Source organism: Phalacrocorax aristotelis, chromosome 14 (genome assembly GCF_949628215.1).
Source record: "Phalacrocorax aristotelis chromosome 14, bGulAri2.1, whole genome shotgun sequence".
In the NCBI taxonomy this organism is placed as follows: Eukaryota; Metazoa; Chordata; class Aves; order Suliformes; family Phalacrocoracidae; genus Phalacrocorax; species Phalacrocorax aristotelis.
The window spans coordinates 16,911,802-16,924,070 of NC_134289.1; the positions used below are offsets into that span (position 1 = coordinate 16,911,802).

The 12,269-nt window shown below is 48.5% G+C and overlaps 1 protein-coding gene across 5 annotated transcripts in view; it reads right to left on the bottom strand.

Moving 5' to 3' along the window:
• The window catches only part of KAT6B (lysine acetyltransferase 6B), a 116,744-nt gene extending 112,693 nt beyond the window's left edge, over positions 1-4,051 (bottom strand). For 3 of the 5 annotated variants that reach the window (XM_075109429.1, XM_075109428.1, XM_075109426.1), the window contains exon 1: positions 3,910-4,051. The gene's annotated coding sequence lies outside the window, so the exon portion shown is untranslated. Of the gene's footprint in view, positions 1-2,621; positions 2,718-3,909 lie in introns of those variants that run through there. The other 2 variants (XM_075109431.1, XM_075109427.1) reach the window with 1 other exon arrangement.
• Positions 4,052-12,269: the final 8,218 nt, after the last annotated feature.

A 12,269-nucleotide genomic window follows, 5' to 3' on the forward strand; every position in this document is an offset into this window, starting at 1 on the left:
GAAGTTCAAAACAACATTCAGGTTACTAAATTTAGAACTTATTTTCACCAAAACCACAGAAAGGTGGTCATACATCATTTAATATAAGAATCGTGATGCCTGCCCAAACAGATTTTGAGGAAATACCAATTTTTAGGACTGACTATAAATTAGTAGCAGGCACTCACATCTATTTATGGGTTTTCCTCCCCTTGTAATTAAATAACGTTTAATCAAACCCTCAACAGTACCCATCCAATCACAGATGAGATTTTCCAGACTGTTAAGTGCACAGGACCACTTCCAAGTTTTATGGCAACGGTCATTAAGCTCCTTGTATGTCATATTTCAGCTTCTACACTCTGTGGTATCTGATTTTGAAAATAAGAACGTTTGAGAAAGTTTGATTGCACTACATTACTGACCAAGTCCGTTAACAAGCCTGCTACTGAAGAGCTGCAGAACATAAGCATTCGGAGGGGTAAGCACAATACATTACCTTTAAAACATGAAAAGCCATCTCTAGTCAAGGCTTGTCCCTTTACCTAAGTCATAAATTATCAGATTAATACAAAGAAGTTGCAAAACTGCAGCTTGGGATTTGGAATTAATGCAAATATGTCCTTTATAAAGCACACACACCTATTGTACAGCTTGTTCTAATTAAAGAATGCACTGACTGAACATGTCAATCTCGGGTGTCATCAGTAATCCTATAATCCTGTAATAAGGTCTTTTTTAGACTGAACTAGTATCTGGAATTACCTTCCAAGTGATCCAGATTGTGAAAATGAGCCATGTAGACAAAAAAAAAAAAAAGAAAAAAAAATTGGCTATGCTCCCCCCACCCCCAGGAAACAACATCAAAAGTTATTACACAAGTATCCAAAGCATTTCACAAAATCAAATCCAAAGTCTTGGGGTTTGTTTTTTTTGTGTGGGTTTGTTTTGTTTTGTTTTGGGGTTTCTTTTTTAGAGATTCATGAAAAATTCACTTTGGCTGTCTTAAGTATAAACGCGGTTAAACTTTTAAAAACTGAGGTTCACACAGCTACCAAAAAAATAAATAGAAAAGGGGAGGGTGGGAGGGAGAAAAGAGAGATGACAGCAACTTGTGCAACCTGCCGGTGACCTGTGAAGCACGATTTCATTCTGCTCCCTCCTACCTGCTCTGCACACACTCAGGAGAAGCAGCAGCAGGCCAGCTCTCTGCTGCAGCATCAGGGTCAGGTAAGGATTGCAGCAGAACAGGAGGAAGAAGAGACTGCCATTGCATTCAGTGAGCTTTTTGCCATTTTTCTTTCCTCCAAGCCATTACTTAGAATTCTGCAGCTAATCAACTCTGTATTCCACCCCCACCTCAATTAATGATGCAGAAGAGACAAGATACTTGCTTCCCCATCGCAAAACACATGCACCTACAAAGAGGCAGAGAGAAAGAGGATCCTGGCAAGGACTCCCAGCACACATGACACTCTTAAAATTACCCAGATCATGAAGCCAGCTCTTGTATTATTCTTTATGCAACATGCACTTTTCACCTATAACAAGGAAGGGCAATGACACTTCCACATGCTTTAAACAGACAGATGAGGAGGCATTACAGTAACTTCAGAACTACACCACAGACTTGGGGGTGTGGGGAGCAAGAGCAGTGCATGTAAATCAAACTGATGAAGTGCTTGCACTCTGAGATGCCCCACGAGCCTCTCTAAGATCATACACTAAAAAGCAGTTCATGACATGACAGCAGCAAGCACCGCCAGAGGAAACAGCATCAGCACAACATGACACCAGCAAAATCACCCAAATCCACCCTCCTCCATAGAAGTTCTGAACACTTTAAAAAAAATGGTACTAGAGAGCATCAGGAGCACGGGAAGGTGTTATTCACTGCCAGCAGCTAACCTGGGAAAACGGTTTTGCTGAAAACATTTCTTCTTGGGATAGGGATTTTCAACAGAAGGGGAATACGGTTGCTCTTTGCAGAGCAGGTTATTTTCAATGCTCAGTGACAGAATGCTAAAGGTGAGGTCTGGGCAAAGAAAATACCTTGTGAATATCACTTCTGAAAGGCAGCTTTCGGGGCTTGGATATTCCCCTCCCCAACTTACTTAAAATTTCCTGCAGTATACCCGAGCCACGGCGATTCGCAACGCCTAGTGCCCAGCGCCAAGGCATTGTTGTGTTTGACAGGGGCCGGGCCGGGGCCGGCTTTGGAACCCTCCGAGCCTCGCTCTGGGGTTTTTCATGGCAAAGGCAGAAACCCCAAGCCGCAGGCTCTGCTCCCCGGGGCAGGGCGGCCCCGCGGGGCAGGGCGTCCGGCAGACGACGGCGTGCACCTGCACCCACCCCGGGGGGGCAGCGGGTCCCGGCTCCGGCCCGGCCCCTCGCCGCGCCGCGGGAGGCAGGCCAAGGGCCGCCCCCCCTCCGCCCCGGTACCACTCACCTCGGCGGGACCGGGGCCGCGGGGGGAGGAGCCTCCTCCAGGCGCCGCAGCGGCTCCCCCTGCTGCCGGCTCTGCCCCCGCTCCCGCTGCCGGGCTGCGCCCAGCCGGCTGCCTCCGCCGCCGCGCTGACCCCCTGCCGCCGGCCGCCGCCGCCACTCCCCCTGCCGCCGCGCCGCGCCTCGCCGCGCCTCACCTAGGCCGCCATTTTGTTTCGCCCTGTTGTACTTAACGTGAATCCGACATGACACTGATTACAGTCCAATGGAGGCTCATTAAAACCTTACCTACCGCACGCCCCGCCCACCGGCGCCCGCCATTGGGCCGTCCTGCGCACGCCGCTCCGCGCTCACAGGCCGCGAGCCCGTGTCCATCAACCGCCCACACCGGCCCCGTTCCGCCCGGCAACCAGCCCGCCTCTCCCATTGGAAGGCAGGGCGTGTCAATCATGAGGCACGCCCCTTCCCCCACCCGCAACCCCGCCTACCCGCGAGCAAGGGCGGTGCCGGAGGCTGCCATTGGCTGCCACAGCCGCCACACACCGCACTGCCCGCCCGCCCGCCACAGCCCTGCCCGCCCAATTGCTGGGCCCCGGGCGCCGGCGATTGGCCACCCGGCGCTAGCGGAGGCGGGCGTTCCCGCGAGCCCGCCCTCCCGTTGGCTACCACCGCCGTCCGTCTGGTCCCCGGCCCCGCTCCCCTCCCCCACCCGCCGCCGCCCCACCCGCCCCTGAAGTTAGTTCGGAGGGCAATCGCTCGCCGCCGACACCGGCGGCGCCCGCCACGGCAGGCGGGAGGGCGCGCGACACACACACTTAACCAGCAGCCTGAAATACCGCGCGTCGCGCGCGCGCCTCGCAGCCCGCCGCCGGCCCGGGCGGGAGCGAGGGGAGAGCGGAGCGGAGCCGAGCACGCCGCCGGCGCGAGCCCGCCGGGGAGCCTGGCACCGGCGGCGCTCCCCATGCGCGCGCGCGCGCGCCCCCGCGGGGAGGGGGAAAAAAGGGAGGGGGGGGGAGCGACAATGACTCCCGTCTCGATAGCAGCACGCGGGTCCCCGCAAGTTTCGCCACGCGAGGCGCGGGGGACTCGTCCGTCACCCCCAGGAACAATCGCCGCCGCGCAGGGGCCGGCGGGCGCGTGCAGCACCAGCCCGCCGCCCCTGCCTCCCTCCGCCGCCCCGCGCCCCCGCTCCCCGCCCCATCCCACCCGGCCGTCGCCTCCTGCCGCCGCTCCCCCTCCCCTGCAAAACGCACGGCATCGCAATGCATTCACCAAGCGCGAGCGCCTGCAAACACGTGCATCAGCCTCCAGCGCAAAAGAGAGAGGGGAAAAAAAAAAAAGTACCCAGCCTAGTGACAAGCCCCCTGCACTGAGAGGGGAGGGAGAGGGGGGTCATTATGGCAAATTGCAGCCTGTCACCCAACGCACAACAAAACCCACCGCATGCTCCCTGTTACCCCCCGCAGAAACTCCTGGGAATCTAACCTCCGATGCAGGTTTCCCCCCTCTGCTTGCAATGACCTCCTTTCTCTGCCCGTGTGTGTTTCTGCAGCAGCGGTTCCTGCGGAATGTGCTGCCCCTGAAACGCGATCGCGGCTCCTCTCTCTCTCTCGCTCTCCCCTTCTCTGTCTCTCGCTCGCTCGCTCGCTCTCTCTCCTGGCTGCAACCGGAGCCAGGAGCACAACAACAACACATCCTCCCCCCACCCCCTTCCCCAAACACATACACACTGGCGAGCCCCAGCCGGGAGAGCCAGACGAGCCGGCGAGGGGGTGGAGGGAATCCCCAGCCAGCGGATTGATTGCACCAGTTACCTTCTGCGAGCCCCTTCGCGGGGGGGGGGGGGCGGGGGGGGGGGAAGAAGATGGATACGGAGAGAATACCTTGTCTCCCCTCCTCCTCCTCCGCGGGGCTCCTCTTCTCACTCCAAAACACTAAAAGGTGGACGGGCGGATCAGACACCAGCGCTCGGCTCGCGGCGGGGGAGGGGGAGCCGCACGAACAATTATCATTAATTCAGAAATTAAAGCGGGAGCCCACCCCAGACCTCCAGCCTTCCCCGTGCCGGGCGGACGCAGATTGCGAGGACTGGTGCTAAGACACAGGACCTGATAACAGCTAATTGAAAGGTTAATCTACATGGGCTGTGACAGAAGAGGTCCCTCCCCACTTTTTTATCTGCTGTCGGCAAGTGGGAAATTGAGCTTCCCCCCCCTCCTTTTTCCCCTCAAAAAAAAAAAAAAAAAAAAAAAAAAAAGGCAGTAAAGTTTGGGGGGAGGCGCGACCGGCGCTGAGGGACGGGGCGCGCGGGTGGCCGTTGCGGGGCGCGCTGGGCGGGAAGGCGGCCTGAGGGGAAGCGGCCGCCGCCGCCTCCCGGGGGGCCCTCCCGCCGTCCTCGGGGCTGGGCTGGGGTTTTCGTCCGGCGTGGGGCGGCCGAAGACGCCTCCATGGAGGCACCGCCGCGGGCAGGCTTCGGCAGATCCTTCCTGAAGGGCTTGAACAGTTCCTCTGGCCGGAGGAAGAGGGCTGTCTTTGAGGCAACCATAATTAGTCTGAGGGATGAAGGGAGGGTGAGCAAATACAGATGCTGTCCTCCCCTTGAGTTTGTTGTAAACGTAACAAGATGCTACGAGGAATATATTTTAAAGGACAATAACGCATATGGACTTAAAAAGTCATTTGAACGTTTTCTCCATGCTGTCTTGAGCCATGCTGCCAAAGGCCACTCACCATGTCAAAGGTGTAGCACTACTATCCGTGATGGTTTTCACCACCGTGGCCAGCAAACACTGCTTTTCACCAAAGTGTGGCATGACAAAATACCATGGGTTATATACCACAGGGTACCACACAAGGCAGGAAAGGGTAATCTACCTACCTGCGCATCTACTCAAGCAAGCACCAGCTAGACCCCCTATCTTCCCAAACCTGAAACATGGCCCAGCTCAGCAGACTTGAGACATCCTCTTTTCCATGTCTTTTGGGTGGCAAGTTGCATTAGGTGCCTGTCTGCAAAGCTTTCTAATAATACCTGGTCCTGAAGAAGAAAAGATAAAGGGAAAAGAAAAAAAAAATCTACTTTCAGAGTGGGTGGAAAATGAGCTTCTACAATAAATTAAGAACGTCTTTCCTAGATCATGTACTGCATGTAGACCAGCAAGCGAACAAGGTGTCCGTAATAAAATACCAAGCACTAAGGTAGTGCAACTTTTTCAGAGTCAGTTGCTGGCGACACTGTATAAGGAAGCTCTTTGGTGATGTTTTAGAGCACTGTAAAATTGAATGACCTACTTACAGAGAGCTACCAGGTGAAAATAATACTCCAGCATGTATCTATCATACCATACCTGTTGACTGAGGTTTCAGTCTTTTAACTGCCAGATGCAGCCTTTTAAATGTAGAGCGGGAAATTGAAATGTGTACAGACCTAATATTTGTTGGGGAACCCTTCAAGGTTCATGTATTATGCAGGACTTGGCTGTGATTGAAAATAGTTTTTAAATCATTGGAAACAATATAAATCATTACAGCACAACTTGTAGCAGAGCTTCACATTGGCAACACTCTTCTGAATGTTGTGTCAACATTTCCATTATAAACTTTTTTTTTTCTTTCTGGGAAATTTACAACTTGGTTAGTGGTAAAGCAGAAAAATAATCTCTTGAAACTGAAACTTGGCATGGCCGCATCCAGTTCAGGAAACAAAACACTGAGAAAACTCGACAATCTGGCCATTTTGAAATTACAAGTGTGCTGAAGACGTAAGTAACAGCACAGAGAAAAATCATAAAAGTCTCTGGTTTAAATACTTTCATTCTTTCTTCTTAATTATTTTCCTAAAAATAAATTTTATAAGACAGTATGTCACTGGGTGTTGTTTTCCAGTTTTTAACATATTCAAGAACCTTTTGCTTGAAGAGAGACTCCTGTGGATCTCGACATTTACAGGTGTACCCAACGCTATGCAAATTGTGAAGTTAAGTGCATGAACCTCTTCATACATGAGTCATTCTCCAGTGAACTCGGACCCGCTGTCACTGTCAGTTATGCTATTTCCCAAAATAATGACTTCAAAAGAATTTAGGGCAGTTCAATGTGAGACAGTGCACGTTACACAGACGAGCCATAAGTACCTGGAACACTGTGGATCTAATTGAGAATGTCCGACATGTTGTGCGCATTTTGCCTTGTGATCTAAGTAAGAAATGTTTTTGTCCTATTGTATGAAAAAAAAATTTAAAACTTCATTTAAAATATCCATGGAAAAGTTAAAAGGCCATCAAGGAAGTTAGTGTAAGCAATAAAATTCAACCCGTAGCATGTGCTCTACTGTCAGACTTTGGAGGATTTACTCTCCCGCAGCCACTACAAAGCTGATGAACTATGACGGTTAATGCCCTGCACAGGAACAGGTGCCTAGACACGACATGTTGAATACACCCATTCCCTCTGCTAAAAAGATGTCGCTGATATTTAAAAATGTATCTAAAATCAAAACTACTCTCTCATCTGCTTTTAGAAAGCAGTACTATGGCCCAGTTCACTCTGTTCCATTAATTTCCTTGCTTTAATTATAGTTTAAATATCCTTATTTAAAGGATATATTCCCCCCTGCCCCGTGGAAAATATATATTTGATTGCACATCTATATTGTACTGTATCTAGTAAGCATAGCCTTCCTTCCAAAAGTCCTCAGGATTATTCTAAAAATGCAAGTATGGTCGCTGGTTTTGGGTCACAAGTAAGAGAAAGCGAGCAGTTAAGGGCTGAACGTGGTCTGAGTTAAATTCAGTTCTCAAAAATCAAAAATCTTAGCACTGCTGTCTGTATAGCAGTGGTGTAAGACAAGCTGGAGACTACCGCCTAAGTGACGCCCAGCCATACACAGACCAAATCCATCAGTATACAAAAAAGAATGCTAAATTGGAGTTTGAACACTCATTTGAAATCAGCGGGAAAATTCTTCTGCATGAAATTACTGCCATGTATAAGAATAAGAAATTCCCTGTGAGGGCTTTAATCGCTGGTGCAGTTCCACTAGAACTAGGGGGGCCGTTACATATTCAGCAACAATTATCTAGTTGTCCACGTCGGTACGGTGAGAGATCCCTGTTTATCTTTGGAGCTGCTAGGGGGTGAAGCCTTGACCCCCATCAAAGCCTGGCAAAACTTCCCATGACTTCAGCAAAGCCAGGATGTTCCTTCTATAATGACCATAGACACCCGCGTGTGTGACTATGGTCACCTGGAAACTGCCTCCCCTGGCACACACTGTTTAAAGAAGTGACCCTGGGGAGAAAAGTCCTCCTAAGAGCACAGCCAGCTTCTCCCCGGCCTCTGCAGTCGCCCCACGCGCGTCCCGGCCATGTGTTCACCTGTACCCCCTGCCCCGCTTGGCTCACCTGCCGTGGGCTCCGCTGCTCCCCATAGCCCTCGATCTCCTACTTCTTGGGATTAAACCAGCCTCTTCTCTTTTCGCTTCCCAGATATTTTTTTTTTCTCAGCCTTTTGTATTGTAATGTAATCTGAAAGATTAATCCATGTGTCAAAGTCTACCCCTCTGAATGCAGACAGAATGTTTCTTGGTTCATGGATGAGGCTACGCATTGCTGGACACGACAGAGCATCACTGCTCAATTTAAGCACTATTAAGAAATACTGATATGAATATATACATGCATATATTTATACACACAGAGGCACGCACAAAGTGAATAACCTGTGGGCATATTTTCTGATCGTTTGCTGTCTCCTCTGTTACATTTAGTAAAATTGAATAATAGCATAAAATATTCTCCTGCTGCCATCTTACTGATTTGGGGGCTTTTTAATTCCTGAAACTAACAGATTATAAGGTAAATGCTGTAACAGTCTCGACTCAGGAGTTGTAATTGGCATAATACTGTAATTTGGAAATAAGTGTTTGTGGTAGATCAGCTGTCATCCCACAGGGATGGAGACAGTGACTTTTTGTAATAAATCCCACATGTTCCGTTCTACTGTGGCAAATATACCACACTGCTACATCGAAGTACTTTACAATTCCTAATTAATTAGTTCCTATAAGAGCTCTGTTAGGTGAATGCATATTGTTTTTCCTGTTCTCCAGCCAGAGGCACGAAGCACAGAGCGAAGGGGTTAGAAGAGGATGCCAGCTTAAGGAAAAAATCCGGCCGCCTGAGGTCCGAGGGCCCTGCTCTAGCCTCAGGAGACCCAGGTACGGAGTAGCTGTGCTAGTCGTGGAGAAGAAACTAGTGGCCTGTTAACACATATCTGAAACCTTAGCAGGAACATGTCTTTTTGCAGCATTAACAGCAAAAAACATGTTAAAGAGGCATTGGGATAACTAGAATTTAGGAGTGCAAAGGAAAAGGCTAAAAGCAAAGCAGAAAAAAGCCAGGTGGCTCTTATGCACGGTAGTATCCCATAAGGCGGCGTCTTTCATATACACAGCAGCTCACAAAAGTGCATACGGAGGTTCTATTTATACACACGATAAAGGATTAGTAAGTGATTAATAGATGTTTTAATAAATAGTAATCAATCCTTACGACTCCGATGGGTCAATAGGGCTTTTTATAACAATAGCTTATCATAGTCTGAAACACCCTGCCGATGTATTTAAACTCTATATGCTTTCCATAGAAACACCTGCTAATCCTGTGTTAAACCTCACAAATGGAATCTTAATAGAAAGTGTGACTCAAAACAAATTTGCTGGAGAAAAAAGGATTAGCACCTAGGCTCCACACTAAATTGTTAGTTACAGCTATACTGGATTTAAGTTTCTCCCTCTGCCATGTAAAACGCACCGATATGACAGGAAGCATTTTGCTGCTGTGCAGAAGTGTTTTCTAGGCTAATCCCAAGAGGAAGGCCTGGAATATTGCAGGACTCTATCAACCAGCATCACGGAACTTGATGCAGCTTTGTGTTTTTATACACATTTATGGTAATACTTTGTGAGGGCAGCTGATGAGATGAAGGATGGAAAAGAAAATTAGTAAAGATCAGTCTGCTCAGAGCTAGTGAAAGCTGCCATGACCAGAGGCTGCTCAGGTCCTTCTTGCTACCATCCTGCTGCGATTAGTTAGTCTAGGTGAAAGGGGAGGATGCTGGTGTTTGCAGGAGCCGTTCTAACACCTCAGCTTGTCTTTGTGAGCTTTAAAGTAATTAACTCTCCAATCATTATCGGTTGACTTTGTCCACAGGTTTAGGTTTCCCTCCCGCTGTTTCCTTTGGGGATATTGGGTTGTCGCTTGGGCAGGGAGGGGGGCAGAATTCTCTTTAGCGTTCACACAAAATCCCTTTCACAGCTTCCCAACAGCTTTTTGTGCTCTCCAAACTGCTGGAATACTCTCCTGCTCTCTATTTTAATGAACATTACTTTTATAACTTTCTCCAGATCCAACCAGACAAGAAGAGGGAGAGGGGGAAAAAAAAAGCCTCTCCAAAAAGCCTGGCATCACACTTGCTGAGCCCTTCAGATGAAAAGGCGGCCATCCTCAGTACTTAGAAGCCAATAACAGAGACTGCAAAGGCACTTTTGCTAAATAAGGTTACTTTGAGCCTCTAAAGGATCCTGACAGTCCTTAACCTAACTGAATGAATCCTCACAACTTCCAACTGTGATGTGGGTGTACTACATTCTAGTTCAGCTTTTAGCCAGGGGAAAATTTCCAGACTTGAAGTTGTTGGCAGTCTTTTATTGGTCAAACATTGCCAAGAAACATGGAGAAAAAGGGGGAGGAGACAGCTTGGCCATATTTTTTGTTAATCCCATTCTCATCCAGTTTCCACGATATTTTTTAAAATCCTATTAATAAGCTGAAGGAATTGAAGTGACCGTAGAGGCTGTTACACCATGCAATTTGGAGACTCTTCTGATGCTGCCCAACCCTTGGTGTGCGGCAGCACTAGACAAGCAGCCAGAGCTGTAAGAAATATGACTGAAAGGCACACCCACCACATTTCAGACTCAACAGACAGTGAAAACCCTCGCCCACTGCAGAGCTGGTTGGAGCACTTTCCCGTTCAGCTTCTGCTCAGCATCTCCTGGCACACCCACCTTCTCATAAAGATGGGAGTTTGGGAAATAACCCATGTGACAAACCAGCTCTGAATTTGCTGAGCCCAGGCTTAGCTGAACCTTAGGTCTGCTCTGCATTGTTTGAAAGCTGAGCAACCTCTACTCCAGTCTTTCACAGCTTGAACCAAGTGGAGCTTGGCTGGTCTCAAGGACCAAACTGCTATCTCCAGCTGGAGTTTTAACTAGGTCTGTACGACATTTTTCTTTACTTTCTTTGTTGGCAGCATTAGTTGTGAGGTTCCCTCGCTAAATAAAGCTCTGACTGCACAAACAATTTATTTCAGTCACTTCCCATCGCTGCCGGTACTGGAGCTACTCTACCTCTGTTAGCTAGACTGGGAGGCCTGTCAGAGTCGGGTGGCAATATACCACATCATTTCAAATACCTTTCAGAAACCTTTAGATTTGCTCAATGCTGCTTTGAAAATAGCCAGTGGCTTGCTTGTATTAGGGCTCCCAACCTGACTAACCCTGGTCATTAAATTATTGTCACGCACAGGAGGATTTTGTATTAAATATCCTTTGGGTAGGAATAAAATCTGAGTGAAAAAGGATTGGGGGGCAGGAGAGTCTGGTTTTTCTGTGTCAGGTAATACAAGAATGCCAACTACTGTAGTAGCTAGGAAGAGCTAAGGTAATAATATATCAGTGCTGGAAACATGAAGGAGCTTCTTCGTACACATTGAGCTACACAAACTGTCTCCTCGGTGGTGCATGAGATAGGTAGCTGGTGGATTATTGAGGTGCCAGGGAAGGAGTTGCATTATCTGGCATAATGGAGCCCTTTGTTTATTTCATTAAAAAAAAAAAAAAGAAAAGGAAGTTCTACCTCTCAGCTGATGGCAGGACCTGGGCAAGCGGCGAGATTGGCAGAACTGTTTCCTTGGCACTGGCCAGAACCCCCCTGTTATCCTGATATTATTCCCCTTTGTTATTCGATATCCCACAGTGCCAGCTAAGTCAGGAGTTGTCACACTCCTCACTGGTGCAGCAGGATACAAAATAGCTGGGGGTGGGGAGGAAGACTGGAATGGTTAGGAGGTGGAAGGGAAAAGGCCTTTTTTTTGTGAAAACAGTAGCACCAGCTGCATCCTGCAAGTCGCTAAATTAGCCAGTCAGTTGTTTTGCTTTTAATTTTTGTGTGAATTCAAGAATAGGTTGTGGATGTCTTGGCAACTCATGAATGAGGCTCTTTATGAAAGAATTCACCTTGCAGAGGGGCTGCTGTCAGATGCACAAGCCTCTTTCCATTAATTAAGCTGCAGAACATCCCCTCTTTTTTTTTCCCCATCCCTCTCAACGCCTGGATAATCAGACCCTGTGTCTTTCCATAACATCCACCGCTGTCTCTCTTGCTCCTCACAGCATTTCGCCCACTCTGTTAATTCTGGGCTGCCAGATTTTTTTTTTTAACACAGTTTATTGCTGCTAAGTGAGATATCATGCTGCCTGAGCTAAGAACTAAGGTGAATATTCTGCTCCACTGCAGCCAGTAGCATTCTCTACACATTATTGTCATCTGAAAGGTGGCCTAAGAGCAAAGTTGGATCTTTTCAAAAGCTCAGCTGGGAGTTAATCAACTCTTATTGTCTTTCAACAGGAGCTGGGTGCTTAACTTGCATCCAGCGAGTCATCCCCTGGATTGTCACTCGCTTATGCGCTAACAGCCCCACAGAAGGTGCAGAGGATGTTCAGATATCCTAGAAGTTACCTGCCATTAAAAGTGCAGAAGCTAAACTGGATTGGGTCAGGGAGC